The 13,828-nt window shown below is 38.2% G+C and overlaps 1 pseudogene across 1 annotated transcript; it reads right to left on the reverse strand.

Annotated features, from left to right (window-relative positions):
• Positions 1-1,911: 1,911 nt before the first annotated feature.
• On the reverse strand, positions 1,912-13,828 carry LOC311150995 (suppressor of tumorigenicity 14 protein homolog; annotated as a pseudogene). Its single transcript has 8 exons — positions 13,751-13,828; positions 13,381-13,420; positions 9,064-9,186; positions 7,898-8,022; positions 7,162-7,328; positions 6,174-6,445; positions 4,819-4,955; positions 1,912-2,058 (listed from the first exon to the last, which is right to left on the reverse strand). The product of its transcript is annotated as a suppressor of tumorigenicity 14 protein homolog (transcript).

Raw genomic sequence — 13,828 nt, forward strand, 5'->3', positions numbered from 1 at the left:
TATACTCCCAGTAGACCCTCCTACTGGATTGTCTGAAATCAAAACTGTTCCTCTAAGACAAAGAGTTAATGATTATACAGATCTCACCATGCAAAGGCCAAAGTCTTATTTTATTTTATTGTTTTATTTTATGTATTTATGAAAAAACTGCTTGAAGTCTTTCTTTCATCTGTGGGATCTAACTTCCACACTCGGTGCATTTCTTCTATGTGAAATTCTGACCTTTCAGCTTTGCAAAAACAGGAAAGTCCAAGGCACCAATGCAGTTCTGATTACACATGGAATTTAGAGTTTCAGAGACACATCCAAACAAATAAAACATAGCCCCTTGCAGTTTTAGCATGTTTATTAAAAAGAAAGCTGTGAATAATTGAGTAGCCACTAAAGAAACAACCCTCCTAAAATACAGTCTTTGAATACAGTTTATGCTGTAAGTTTGACACAAGGTGGGGCAAGATGCCCAACAGGAGAAAGGAAGGAAAGGCAATAACAGTGTTAGAAAGAGCAATCTCACTGCATGCAGATTCCAGTGCTGCCAAGGTAAGTCTAACATTAAACAAAGATCACATACTTATGTACTGCAGAGTAAGTGTGCTGTGTGGACAGCAATAAAAGGTGTTCAAACTGCCAGTTTCATCTTTTAAATATATATATTAAAGGTGAAAGCTAAACACTTCCAAATATTGAGCACACTTAAAGATCATCTAAATGGTCTTAAGACCATCTAGACAGTTCTTTTATTAAGCTAAGTACTGGTATTCTAAAGTTCCATAAACAGCTTTGGAAACCTTAAATTGGCTAGATTTGCGGTGATAAGCTCATCAGGAGATTAAAATTAAAAAACTTAGATTTACTACCAGGGTTAAAGGAATGTTGCTGTCATTTCTTATTTTACTTTCTTTGACTCCAAGGATGCATCCAACCACATAAATCCATTTTCCTTCAATGTCCATTTCACTTTAGTGTGGCCTTGTGGCACAGCCCAGAAAGAAACACAGAAAAAAAAAATTTCCTGAGCCTGAAACTTTGCTTACTGTGGACTGAGGACAGGATGAAAACCAATCCTAACCTACCAGGAACATGCTAAAAATTCACAATGGATGCCAGAGCCAGAGAAGTACACCTGTAACATATTGCAAATATTAAACCCTACAGTTAGTTCAAATTCTGAAGAGAATTTAAGAAAGCATGATAGTTTTGTTTTGTTCAATGAATTACAACTCATTCATTCCTTCCTTTTATTTAGACATCATCCCAAAGAACCTAAATAATACTCTTCCAGTTACTTAATGAAAATTTCTTGCATCCTAGCATTTTTGAGCTATATATCTGGTATTTTTAAGAAAACACAGTAGAAACCCCAAAAGTTACAGCCCAGAAAGTAAAAGTCATGCAGTCGCACATAACAAGAAAAAATTAATCTCAGCTTTGTACACAATACACTATTTATATTTTTGAGAACTATGAAATAATTATTTATGTTTAGAATCCTGTAACACACCTAAAGAGTTGAATATATATGGCATGTGGCCATTTTTATCCAGATATGCATATGTGGAAATAAATATAGATAACAAGGGACAAGGAAGGAGAGAAGGGTTACGAATAAGGTACGGCTGGATTTTTGCTACAGATTATAATCCATTTTATTTTGTTTCCAAGGCAGTGCTGTTTCTGCAAATAGCCATAAGAAGATGAATCCATAAGGAACCTGGAGTTCCTCTGAGGCTGAACAGTTATTGCTAGATGAACCACAAATGATAGTTTCTTCATTAAAAAATGTATTCTTTCACCAAGGAACAGTAATGGTGATTTCATGTTGTATCATCATAGTCATAAATTGACTACAGCAAGAAGCAGCTTTCGCACAGAGGTGATCTGCATTCTGTTCTTGGCTCACCAGTTTGTATTTCAACAGATCCAGTCATAAAGTGCTGTCACCTTGGTGTACACACCAGTACAATTGTGCTGAGCACACCCTTCTCCCCAGCTCACGATGCCAGCAAGGTACCATCTATTACCCTTCCCTGTGCAGGCCAAGGGACTTCCAGAATCTCCCTAAAATGAAGGAAGTCCAGCCATTAGTGTACACACAGAGAGCACTGTAACAAAAAATAGGTTATTTAAGAACAGCAAATACCTGCCCCTCTTTTTCTCAAATATTAATTAAAACTTACTTCTGGATATAATGTACCCATCCAGATGCCATATTTTTTCAATTATTTTAAATTATGGATGTAGCACACTTACCAATATAAAGCCAATGGCAAGAAGACGTTTATAAAATTGCTTCTTGATAATGTCCTATTACAGGATTCATAGGATAACTCACCACAGCCCAAATAGGAAGAGAAGAAGACAGGGAGGAAAATAGGGAATTGTACTACAACTTGAAATAGAGAATTCTACTGCAATTTGAAATCTACTATAAATTGTTCATAGGTTGAAGGCATATCTCTTATACTGTGTGTTAAATAGGAACAGAAGGATACCACACACCCCAAATCAAAAAAAGCCAACAAACCAAAACAAACCCGAACCCAACAAACAAACCAGGCACAAATAAGTATTATCAGCAGTTTTATAATCAAGACTGAATCTACAGTAGACTACTTTGTAGAGGCAGAAGAAGGAACAAAGACTAAGGAATGTGCAAAGAAGAACAGGCTTCTCAAACAGAACATGCAGGTTTGCACAGCAGTGTAGAAAAATAAAAATTTCCATTCAGTTCAGTTCACAAGATCTAAGTGCATTTGGCCTCATCAATTTTTTTTGGCCTTTGTTTACTTTAACCTTCTCAGACCTAGTCTGTTGACAGAAGTGTGGGCAACTACAGTGCAGCTCCTCTCTGCAGCTGTTCCTAATGCACACAAGGCAGTCAGCAGCCTCCAAATTGACCCTGAGGCTTGTTTGAGCCCCCAGCTGGAGCCAAAACATGTAAGAGGTCAGGAGAAAGCCATGTGCTGAGAAAAGAGTAATAACAGAAAGCTTTCATCACTCAACCAAACAAAATTATCTATTATGGTGGTACAAAATTATCTAGAGATAAGAAGCCAGAGTTCTTCCTTTCTCTCAGGCTGCTGTTGTACTAGAAATGTTGATAATCCAAGAGACTGGTGCCAAAGTGACTTGAGAAAGGAGGCTCAGCCAATTACTCAGCCGGTTCTGAAAGACCAAAGGGGTTGTGTACCACTAGGGAAAGGAAGGATCCTAAGCAGAAGAACCAAGATCAAAGAACATCCTAAAGTGATAAGAAAACACAATGAAAGGATTTTTTTTTATTTCTCATGTATCAGGTCCTCTAAAGGTGAAAGGTATTTGGAAGCTTCTCATAACTTGTGCAACATATGCACAGCTTACATGTCCAGGAAGGAAGGAATAAAACAGAACAGGGCTGTACCTTTCCACTACCTCACAAGTCTGAAAGCAGAGTAAAGCAGGTTTAGGATGTTATGGGGCTTTCTTGAGCTCCCAGTGTCATTCCTCTCTAGCACTCTACAGGAAACACATACTATATACTATATATTACATAATATATACTAGTGACAGAAAGAGGGGGGGGGGGGGGGGGGGGGGGGCAACAAACCCCTGAAAAAAGCAAAGATGCTACCCAGAGTAAGAACTTAAAGACCCAGAGGGCCAACATGCTAGAACTCAGACCAACATGCTAAAACTCAGACACAGCATATCATGCTGAAAAATGTCCAGTATAATATACAGCTGAATTGGTTAAAAATGCCCATCTGAAAATTCAAGGGCATTTCTTAAGCAACAGATTTTTTGGAGGAACACCACCCCTCTAACATATTTTAGCAAAATAATTCCGAGGTCAAAGTTTGCAGACAAACTCTACATAATGTTAACAAAAATAATAATTAATTTAATTAGGTCTTTGACACCATAAGAAAATTCTGCAAATAGTCTATTGTGTTAAAGCAGTTTGATCCATCATGAGCTACAATCTTGCAAAAGTTATCCTATTGCATTAAAATAATAAAATTTATCTATTACACAAAATTCATACCAAAGAGCCTCACTCTAATATTCAGTAACAAATTTCTATCCCCTTTACATCGTAACTGGTATAAAAAACATGTTTGTAAAGTTGATATTCATCATCAGAAATTTGAACACCAATGAAGTACACAACTAGTGTACTAGGAGAAAGAAGGCAGTGTCAGGACAGGGAAGTTTGACCAAAAAGCAGTTTCTGATTGGGTGCGTAAACAAGCTGGGGTTTATAACTTAGACTACTGTGATGTAGTCACAACTTGTAATTATACACATGAATGAATGTTTGAAATTAAAAAGCACCATTGCTAGCTTACCTTTTCCTTTTGTATTTCTTTGCAACTGTAACAATACATTGCTCATCATACTTTTACAGTATTTTAGCAATTCCACACCCAGATATTAAAAAAGTTGAAATTAATACAAATAGCACAATTCACAGGTGGACCTTTTATTGCAGATGATTCTTTTTATCTTTATTTTTTTGTTCTCTGGTATGAAATATAACCATTGAAGAAGAAAAATAATTTTTCTTGACACATTTTACCCCTTGCATTTGCAAAATGATATTTCTCAAGAGAGTCAGAGATTATCCATGATGAATTTTCTTCCTTATTTTGGGGGGCATTTAGTTGCCATGTTAAATTAACCATAAACTCACACTCAATAAAAAAGAAAAACCAAAAACCAAAACCCAAACAACAACAGCAACAAAAAAAATCCACCTCACAAACAACCTAAAACTGAAGAGTTTTCCAATGAAAAAAACCCCATTCCTTTGTAGTTTTCCTACCAGTTCCAGATTACCTGGCATGCATCAACACCATCATTAAGGTTCCCAGCACACAGCATACGTGAAGTAATAAGATCATCATAGAGCTTGTTACAAACACTTTGGTTAAGCATTCTCACTCGAGCTTCCTGCAGTGTTTTGGCAAGATGACCTAGAAAAAAATACAAAGGATATTGCAGAGGTTAAGGTGGCACAAATTTCTTATAGAGATACCAGTTATCAAAACAAAAGAGAATTGCTTCCAACTCAAAATCTATCCATCTAATGACAGCAGAGTAATTCCCTTTCTTTCAAATGGTGCCTGCCCAAATTTTTGAAAGCTGGGTTGTTCACACTACCCAATAGCCATAGACGTTCCACTTTTCCATTTCCCTAGCCTTTATTCTTGTGACCTTATTCTGCCAGAAAGTAGTAAAAGTGCCATGCAAATTGTAAGATGAGACTGCACACAGGGTAACTAAATTTGAATGCCATTTCAAATTATGCCTGAAGCTTTTTGTTATTATTTAAACCATGGCTGTACTCCAAACAACATCCCAGTCCTACAAAATGCAATTTCTATATTGTTTTCCATCCTCTCAGTTCTAGGGAGGAAACTGAGGAATAAAGCTGAGCATGGAAAAACAAATAATTTTTAAAAGAACCCAAAGAACAGTCTGTAACTCACAAATAAGGCTAAGCCTTTAATTCTGAACTATGGTATTGACATAAGGTGCCCTTGTGAGCTAAATATCCTGATACCTCTGATATGCCGAGATGCTGCCCAAGCCTAGGTTTCAAGCTGTTTAATGCTGAGACAGGGCAAGGATCCCACAGGCTCCCTTACCACCCCTCTCTGACTCAGTGTGCTTTTTTTCTGCCTCCCCACTGCAGCTGGCTGCTCCAAGCTACACAGAGGCAGAACTCTTCATGGGGCGTTTGATTAAGACAGAGAAAATGAAAGATCCTTCTCATTTTTTTTTGCAATTGCAATTCTTGCTGCTTATGGCTCTATGTTGTCAATCAGAAACAAATTCATTCTCTGCAATAGTTGAAAGTTACTGATCTCTTTACTTGCAAGGTTCTATTCATCAGGTTAAATGAGTGATGAACATGAAAATGGGCACATTTTTATAAATCTATAATAATTTGCTTTTCAATGATCTGAGTATGCATTTTGTCACTTATCACTTGCTATCCAAACAACCATTCAGAATTCACAGACTGTAGCTAAGGAGATCTTTTCTGGCTTTTTATAGACACACTAAGTAAACATCATGGGGTTTTGTGGTTTTTTGGGGTTTTTTTTGCTTACAAGTATAAATATTCCCTTGCTAGAGTTTAAAACTAAGCCAAACTTGCAAAAAGCATATCCAAGAAATGAACATACTATTTTCTGTTATGGCTCCCCAGCCAGTTACATAGCAGACAGTTCCATAAAGAAACACTCTAGAGGCGCTGGGTAAACAAATGGGCTGTACCAGCTCACTGAAGTGTACAGGTGTCTCCATTTCCAACAGAGCAATGTCATAGTCTGAAATAGTTTGGTCATACTGTGGCTAGACAACAGTCCTTATGATTGACCTCATAGCTACGTGATTGTTCTTTTCATTTATAGTATGTGAGACCATGTACACTCTCCATCCCATTGGAACAGAGTATCTGTAAAAAAAAGTATTTTTTAGAACATCCCATTGGAAAGCAACGCAATGTTAGTTCACTCCATTTTAACTGCTTTTCAGTATTTGAGGACGTTCCTCAAAACCATAGTGCATGGAGTAGAATATGACTAGAGAAGATAGATGCACTCTAGTCTCTGTCTGCTAAAACATTAAGCAATGTTTTTACTTGCTATTATGAAATTAATTCATTTCCTGGATCTATAAGAGCAACTCCTTGCTATGCCTCGTGCTTTGGAATTCATAAAAGCATGTTCTTAAACTCTGTCTCCTTCTTAACACATGTAGGAGATATGCATTTTGAATTTCCACTGAAACCTAAACTGAACATCAATGAGGTTTTCACTCATTGATCAATATATAGGACATGTATTGGGATAAAAGGCCATAGTTCTACTCAGAAAACTCCTGCCTTTTGAAAAGAAGAAGGGAAAGAAAAATGGCATTTACCCTACATCTAACAGAACAGTGTTCTGTCATGCAGGATTTACTGGCAATGGAAGCAAAAGAATAACTTCAAAACCTGAAGACTTCTGATGCCAGAAGACAACACCAAGTGTTTATGTAGTGAAGTCATGTCACCAAGTTATTACCTGGATCAACTTATCTAGACAAGGAAGAGCTTCCACAAATTATTGAAAGCACCTTTGTAAGGTTATTAAACTGCAAATACTCTAGAACAGTATCATTTCCTCATGCCTTGCAGAATCAGAATCCAGGAAGCAATGGGCAGCAGATATGAGCCACCTGTTGGAGATCACAGATGCACCACACACATGGGCACATGCCCCCATCTGTAAACTTGCTTGCCAAGGCTGCTTCTCAGATCTTGCATCTTCACCTCCAACGATTCTGTTTTTTCTAAGCTGGCGTCTTACACAAGCCAACAGAAATAATTTAATAAATTTGTAAGAAGCCCACCAGTTAATTCACTTTGCCATGCTTGACAAACTTTTGCCCTTAGACCTTACTGTGGAATTGGTAAAAAGGTGAGTACTTGCCCAATTTCACTCAATGGGAAGGTCAGATATAAAGCAGTCATTGTCTATCTTCCTGTGTAGCTTTCAAAAGAGTTGAATAATTCAAAAAGAGGTTAAGCACAGTTTAAAAGTTCACTTGAATAATTCTTGTCTCTATTCCCTCCTTACAAACGCAGCTTGACTGCATTTCATTCAGCTCAAAAAAGCAGCAAGACCTACCAGCTTATCCAGGAAGTGCATTGCTTGAAATAAGTCATCATAGACAGAATGGATGAACTGATTTTAAAAAAACAGTGCAAAATTCAAGATAGACATTTGCATACAGTGTTACCAGGAAATTAATTTTTTAAAATTCATATTTGATTGACAAATTCTTAATCCAGTAATGCTTAAAAGTAACACAAATTGCTGATTTAGTTTCCCAACTAACTAACAAATTTTAAAATAAATATTACCACACCACAGTTAATTTCATCTCATCCATCTGCACAGTCTCTTTTCCCATCACCCTCAGGATTTGGTTTCAGTGAGCATTTTCCATTGAGGCATTTGTATGCATAACGGGAACAACTTTTGTGGGCTGAAATAAGAGAGAGAAGATAGTGTCACATGTTTGGAGTCATGCTTTCAAATTAACAACACCTTGCGCATTCAGCAAGTTGTCAAAGCCATACATTCTAGCCTGCTTAAAAGTAGTAGTCTGTACTAATGTAACCTGGTCCCTCTATGGAGAGGGGACAGGGGAATGATCCACTCTAATTAATGATCACACTAATTTCAGTCTCCACTGTCCCTGACAAAAAAGAAGACCCTGCAACTGTCCACACTCCTATTTTACAAAACTCTAACCTGAGTAAGTGAGGCTTCTCAGATCTGTTCTTTGCCTTCATCAGAACCACTGGCATTATAAATCATAAATATTCACAGCATCTTTTCATTTTCAAGTGAAATTGAGAAAACTGCAGAAGAGCTTTATACCTCCATCCAATAAATTTCTGACTAAGGACTATCACAGTTTACTATGTGGGAATCCTTACAGATCTCAGCAATTGGCTTCCATTACTATTGTTTTTATTACCAGTTGTTTACAAGGACCTCTAAACAGTGGGAGGTAGGTTTTTTTCAAAAAATATTTACTCCTGGTTACCCCAAGATTGAAAGCAAGACAAAAAGTACATAAGCAAAATGAAGCAAGTCACTAGGGAGCCACTGGTAGTATCAGCAACGTCCACTACCAGTGAGGATCTACAGTACATAAGGACCTACAGTAAATGTGGCAAAAGTCCCCAGCCTACTATGTCCCTCTTCCTTAAATTATGCGGTACTGATCTCACAGTATTTGGGGGAAAAGTGCTCTTCCAACAGGATCACCAGCAAAATGTGGTTTGGTTTTCTTACTAAAATCCCTGTTATCTTGGATTTTTCTTCATTAATTGTCTAAACTCTCCCCAAACCTAGTTTTACTCTGCATGATTTATGCAGTTATTCACAATTATGAAACTTTTACTTTGTGCCATGAAAAAAAAAAATCTAGAAACAACTCATATAATCATTAAAATAGGCATATTCCTGCTTCTGCCTTCTACCATCTTTTGGAAAATACCTAAAATTACATACTTACAGCAGTTGTTTTCATCACTGTCCTGTCTGCAGCTGTCATCATCTTTACAAGACTTATACTGAGGTTTACACTTCCCATCACGACAGTTCAATTGATCTGGATTACAAACTGAAGAAAAATCATCTGTAAATTTTTAACACAAACAGCAGACCAACAGCCTCATGCTACACTCCTTACTAGAGGTCACTTGGATGTTTCTGTGCCATTTCTGTCAGACATTTATCTACCTTGGTTTTGCTAGTATCCAGTGACAGAGAGACTTGTGCTGTACTCTCTGATCTTGGATTACCTTTTGGTCACTGTTTCTGACAACTTTTGAATGTTTCCTATCTTCTTTGACATGCAACACCTAATTTAAGTACAGTACGCTATCTGAAGCCTTCCCACTGGTGATTGGGAAGGTATTTTCAAATTCCTGTCTTACATCCTAGTGTGACACTTAAAAACCCCAGAACAAAGACAACCAACCAACAAAACATCAAATACAAACAAAACTCGCAGAGTATTTTGTGACTTTGACTCAAAAGTCAGCTTTTGAGCAACAATCATCCCCCCAGCCATTTTTTTCACAAAAAAAGCAATTTAGGTAATCCACATGTCTGTTTAATTATCTCCATTCAGATCTTCACAGAATCACAGACTATTCTGAGTTGAAAGGACCCACAAGGATCAACTTTACAGTTGAACTCCTGGCCCTGCAAGCACCATCCCCAAGAGTCACACCCTGGGTCCGAGAGCAGTGTCCAAATGCTTCTTGAGCCCTGGCAGCCTTGGGGCTGTGACCACTGCCCTGCGCAGCCTGTTCCAGTGCCCAATCACCCTGTGGGCAAAGAACCTTTTCCTAATATTGAACCTAATTTTCCCCTGATGCAACTTCAGACCATTCCCTTGGGAGTGTCACTGGTCACCAGAGAGCAGAAATCAGAGAGCTGCCCCTCCTGTTCCTCTCACAAGGAATCTGTAACTGCAATGAGGCCTCCCCTCAGTCTCCTCCAGGCTGAACAGACCAAGTGACCTCAGCTGTTCCTCACACAGCTTCCCCTCAAGTCCCTTCACCATCTTTGTAACCCCCCTGTGGACATTCTCGAATAGATTAATATTTTTTTATATTGTGGTGCCCAAAACTGCCCCCAGCACTTGAGGTGAGGCTGCCCCAGTGCAGAGCAGAGCAGGACAATTCCCTCCCTCACCTGGCTGGCAATGCTGTGCCTGATGGACCCCAGGACAAGGATGTCATGTCCCTCCTGGCTGCCAGGGCACTGCTAACTCATATTCTTGTTTTTATTTTTCTCCATATATATTCTACAGCTTTTCAGGACCACTTACAAATACATCCCTCTAAAATACATCCATCTTTCTATTGTGTGACACTTTTCTATTTCATAAGCATCTACTCTAATCCATAATTCAGATCTTGAACAAAAATGCATTGTGCATTTTCTTTCCTCTGGAAAGTTAACTTATAACTTATAAAGATTGGTGTAAAAATCTCTCTTTATTTCTCTGTTCTCCCACTCTTTAAAGAGACACATTACACAGCCTCTTTTCCACACTTTTGCATCTTCACCCACATGCTTCATGTGATCTTAAAGATTTCCAGCAGTAGTTTAGAGATAATTTCAACTCATCTCTATTAGCTTAGATCATATACTTAAATGCATTTCTGCATTTTTAGTTCTCTTACAGAGATATGCATTTTCTTCTAGATAGCAAATTCAAAATGGATTAAAGAAAAACAGGAAAACAGCTGAATATATCAAATTTCTACCATATGCTGAAGCAGCACCTACCTGAAAGCAGCCACTACAGACTTCAAGTAGTACTTTCCCAAGAAGTAAGATTCATATGTGTTTGCCAACTGACAATGAAATAGTAGTAAAAGAAAATAAAAAATTATATTTTAGAGCCTACATAATTGCTAATACTATAAAGTGCTTGTCTTTTTAATTCTTTCCTCTTCCTCGCTGCCCTCCTCCACATTACAAGCACTGTCCATAATTCTCACAAAATGTATCAAATAAGGATCATAAATGTGCATTAAATTCAACTAAAAATTTGCTTTTTTGCATCACATTTCAAGGCCATTGAGGCAGTTCTTGATAATTAGTTGTGAAAAAAGTCTTTATGAATTTATATTTTTGTTTCAGTCTTTAAACTTCCAGAATCACTAACTTGTATTGGCTATGCACAAAGCAGCTTTGAGACACCAGATTAGTTCTTTTAGGAAATACAGGCCACCAGAGAACAGCTTTGTCTTCAAAGCTGCTGTCCACACGTACCTAGGAAGCAGTACTGATCTCACAAATAGAAACTCATAAGAAGGGCAAGAAAGCAAGCACTGTTGTGAGTGATAAGGAAAATTTAAAAGGTGAAGCATTGAATTGGAGGTAAAATTAAAAAGAAAAAGGAAAATGTAGATGGAAAAGACTTTGAATAAAGTAAAACAAAACCCACTCTCCTATTTCCTTCAAGACAAGTAATTTGTCCATAACCCTGAAACCTTATAACCTAGAAAATATTGACCTTACTCTAAGACACACAGCCCCATCTGTCTAGCTGCATTTCTAAATCTGAAAACTGCCAAGGTCCTTCCTTTGCTTTAAACTTACTATTTCCAAGGGAAATAAAAAATGGCTAACCCGAACCCTCTCCTTATTCCCAACTGCTTCTGTATAAATATTTACAAAATATTTCTACTTATGTGGAAACTTACATAATTTTGGATTGCGTTTGCTTGCAGGATGAACTTCTGTGATGTTGGATCATTGAGGTCATTTGTATAAGTCAAATTAGGAATTTCTACAGTTCCACCATGTTCCAGATTGCAAGGCAAGATGTATTCTATTGCCATCTGTTTGGCAGTTGTCTGGTGTCAAGTAGGCAATTCTCCTTATCTCTCTTCCTGAGTGATCGTAATCAAGGTCCCTCAGCAGGGAACATCTGCTGATAAGGGGCTATTGAATGTCACCCCATGACTGATAAGAACGGTAACATCCCATTGTGAGAGGCTCCGCCCAGAGGGAGAAGCCAAGCATTCCTACCCAGATATAACCTGGAGATTCTGACACACCAGCACCGCTCTTCTCCACTGGACTCCCCAGAGGAACAGCAGCTGCTTCTACTTCCACGGATCTGTGGAGGAAGAATACCCCCCTTTCCTACAGGACTCCCCTGCTCCAACAGAACCACGCCTGACACTCCAGGAGGACTGCAGCCCCTTTTCCAACTGGACTGCTGCCAACACCCTGACCCACAGGGTGTCAGGTTGTGTTCTGACTCTGTCAGTGCTGTACTAGTGTATTGCATTGTTTTATTTTATCCTTTTATTTATTCCCTTCCCTTTTAAAGAACTGTTATTTCCTGCTCCTATGTTTTTTGCCTGAGAGCCCCTTATTTAAAATTCATAGCAATTTGGAAGGGTGGGGAAGGCTTGCATTCTCCATTTCAGGGGAGGTTCCTGTCTCCTTTAGCAGGCACCTGTCTTTCCAAACCAAGACACACCGATATAAAAAAAGGAAAAAGCTGGAGCTGAGAAAAACAATAAAAGGATAAAAAATTAGCACCTAATAACGTTACAGAGCAAGATGCTTGCAGAAGTATGTGCTTGTCCTTGGCATTTGGATGTATTAGCTCTTACGAGAAACATGCAGTAATAACCAGAGCACTGAGTCAGGAAAGAAAAGGAAGGAGATAAAAGTTTAGGCAGGCAATTCTACTAGAAAGATTTCATTGTTAAGTTTCCATTTTTTTTGCATTGTTAAGTTTCCATCTTTTTTCCTCTCCTCCTGAAGAGGCATGGGTTTAATGACTATGTGTTGGCATTTGCGAAAGTACACAAACAATTTAGGTACCCATTCTGTTTTTAAAGAAAGTGAAGAGAAAATAGACAAAGAATTCCTATGGTACCTGCAAAATATAACATTTAATACCAATAATGATGGTATTCACAAGCAGGAACAAAAAATAATCAGTGATAAAATGCACACTTTCTTGTGTGCATTTTATTTATATTCTTGTGCAACTACTCACTGCTAATTACTGTGTATTTTGTTGCTTTAGCAAAGACATTAAGGAGAAGGGAAAGTCAGTAGTTTATATACACACATTCCATGCTCAGCTGTTTAGTGCAGAGCTTTTCATATGTGAAACATCCATCCCACCTAGTCCATGCTGGGGAGTAACACTCACAGAGTGAGTAGTGCAGGACTAGCACGATTGCTGTAACTGTTAAAGAAACTGTAGGAAATATTCCTAGAAGACATCTCCTCTAGAAACACAACTTCATCCATTTGAAGAATTGATACTTTTGGCACGAACCTTCTTGGTAGGATGGGCAGTAGCAAACACGCAGACTTTCCTAGAGAAAAACCATGGATGGCATCAGTACGGCAAAAGAAGAGGTATTTTATCATATTTTTGTGTATTTACTCTCTCAGTTTTAAAGAGATAAAAAAAAATGAGCTAAGATCTTTCATGTTATCAGCGACATCACACATCAAACCCTCATCTCTCTGACTATTTCCTTTTTGTATGCATCTCAGTCTGGGAAAGGGGGGTGGGCGGGGAGGGGAATTTTTATCATTTTGTTAAGAGCAATTGATGAAGAAGGGGGGTCAGTGGACAAGCAGTAGACAGAGATAATTTATTTACTGTGTTCCTGCTACAATGCTTAGCTGGTGGCTCTTACCTGCCCTGCACTCTGTTCAGCATCTGCAGCTGGAATGCTGTACACAGAAATCCGCCTGGAGGGAAAAGCCTGCAGCAT

Source organism: Fringilla coelebs, assembly GCF_963513975.1.
Source record: "Fringilla coelebs genome assembly, chromosome: 2".
In the NCBI taxonomy this organism is placed as follows: Eukaryota; Metazoa; Chordata; class Aves; order Passeriformes; family Fringillidae; genus Fringilla; species Fringilla coelebs.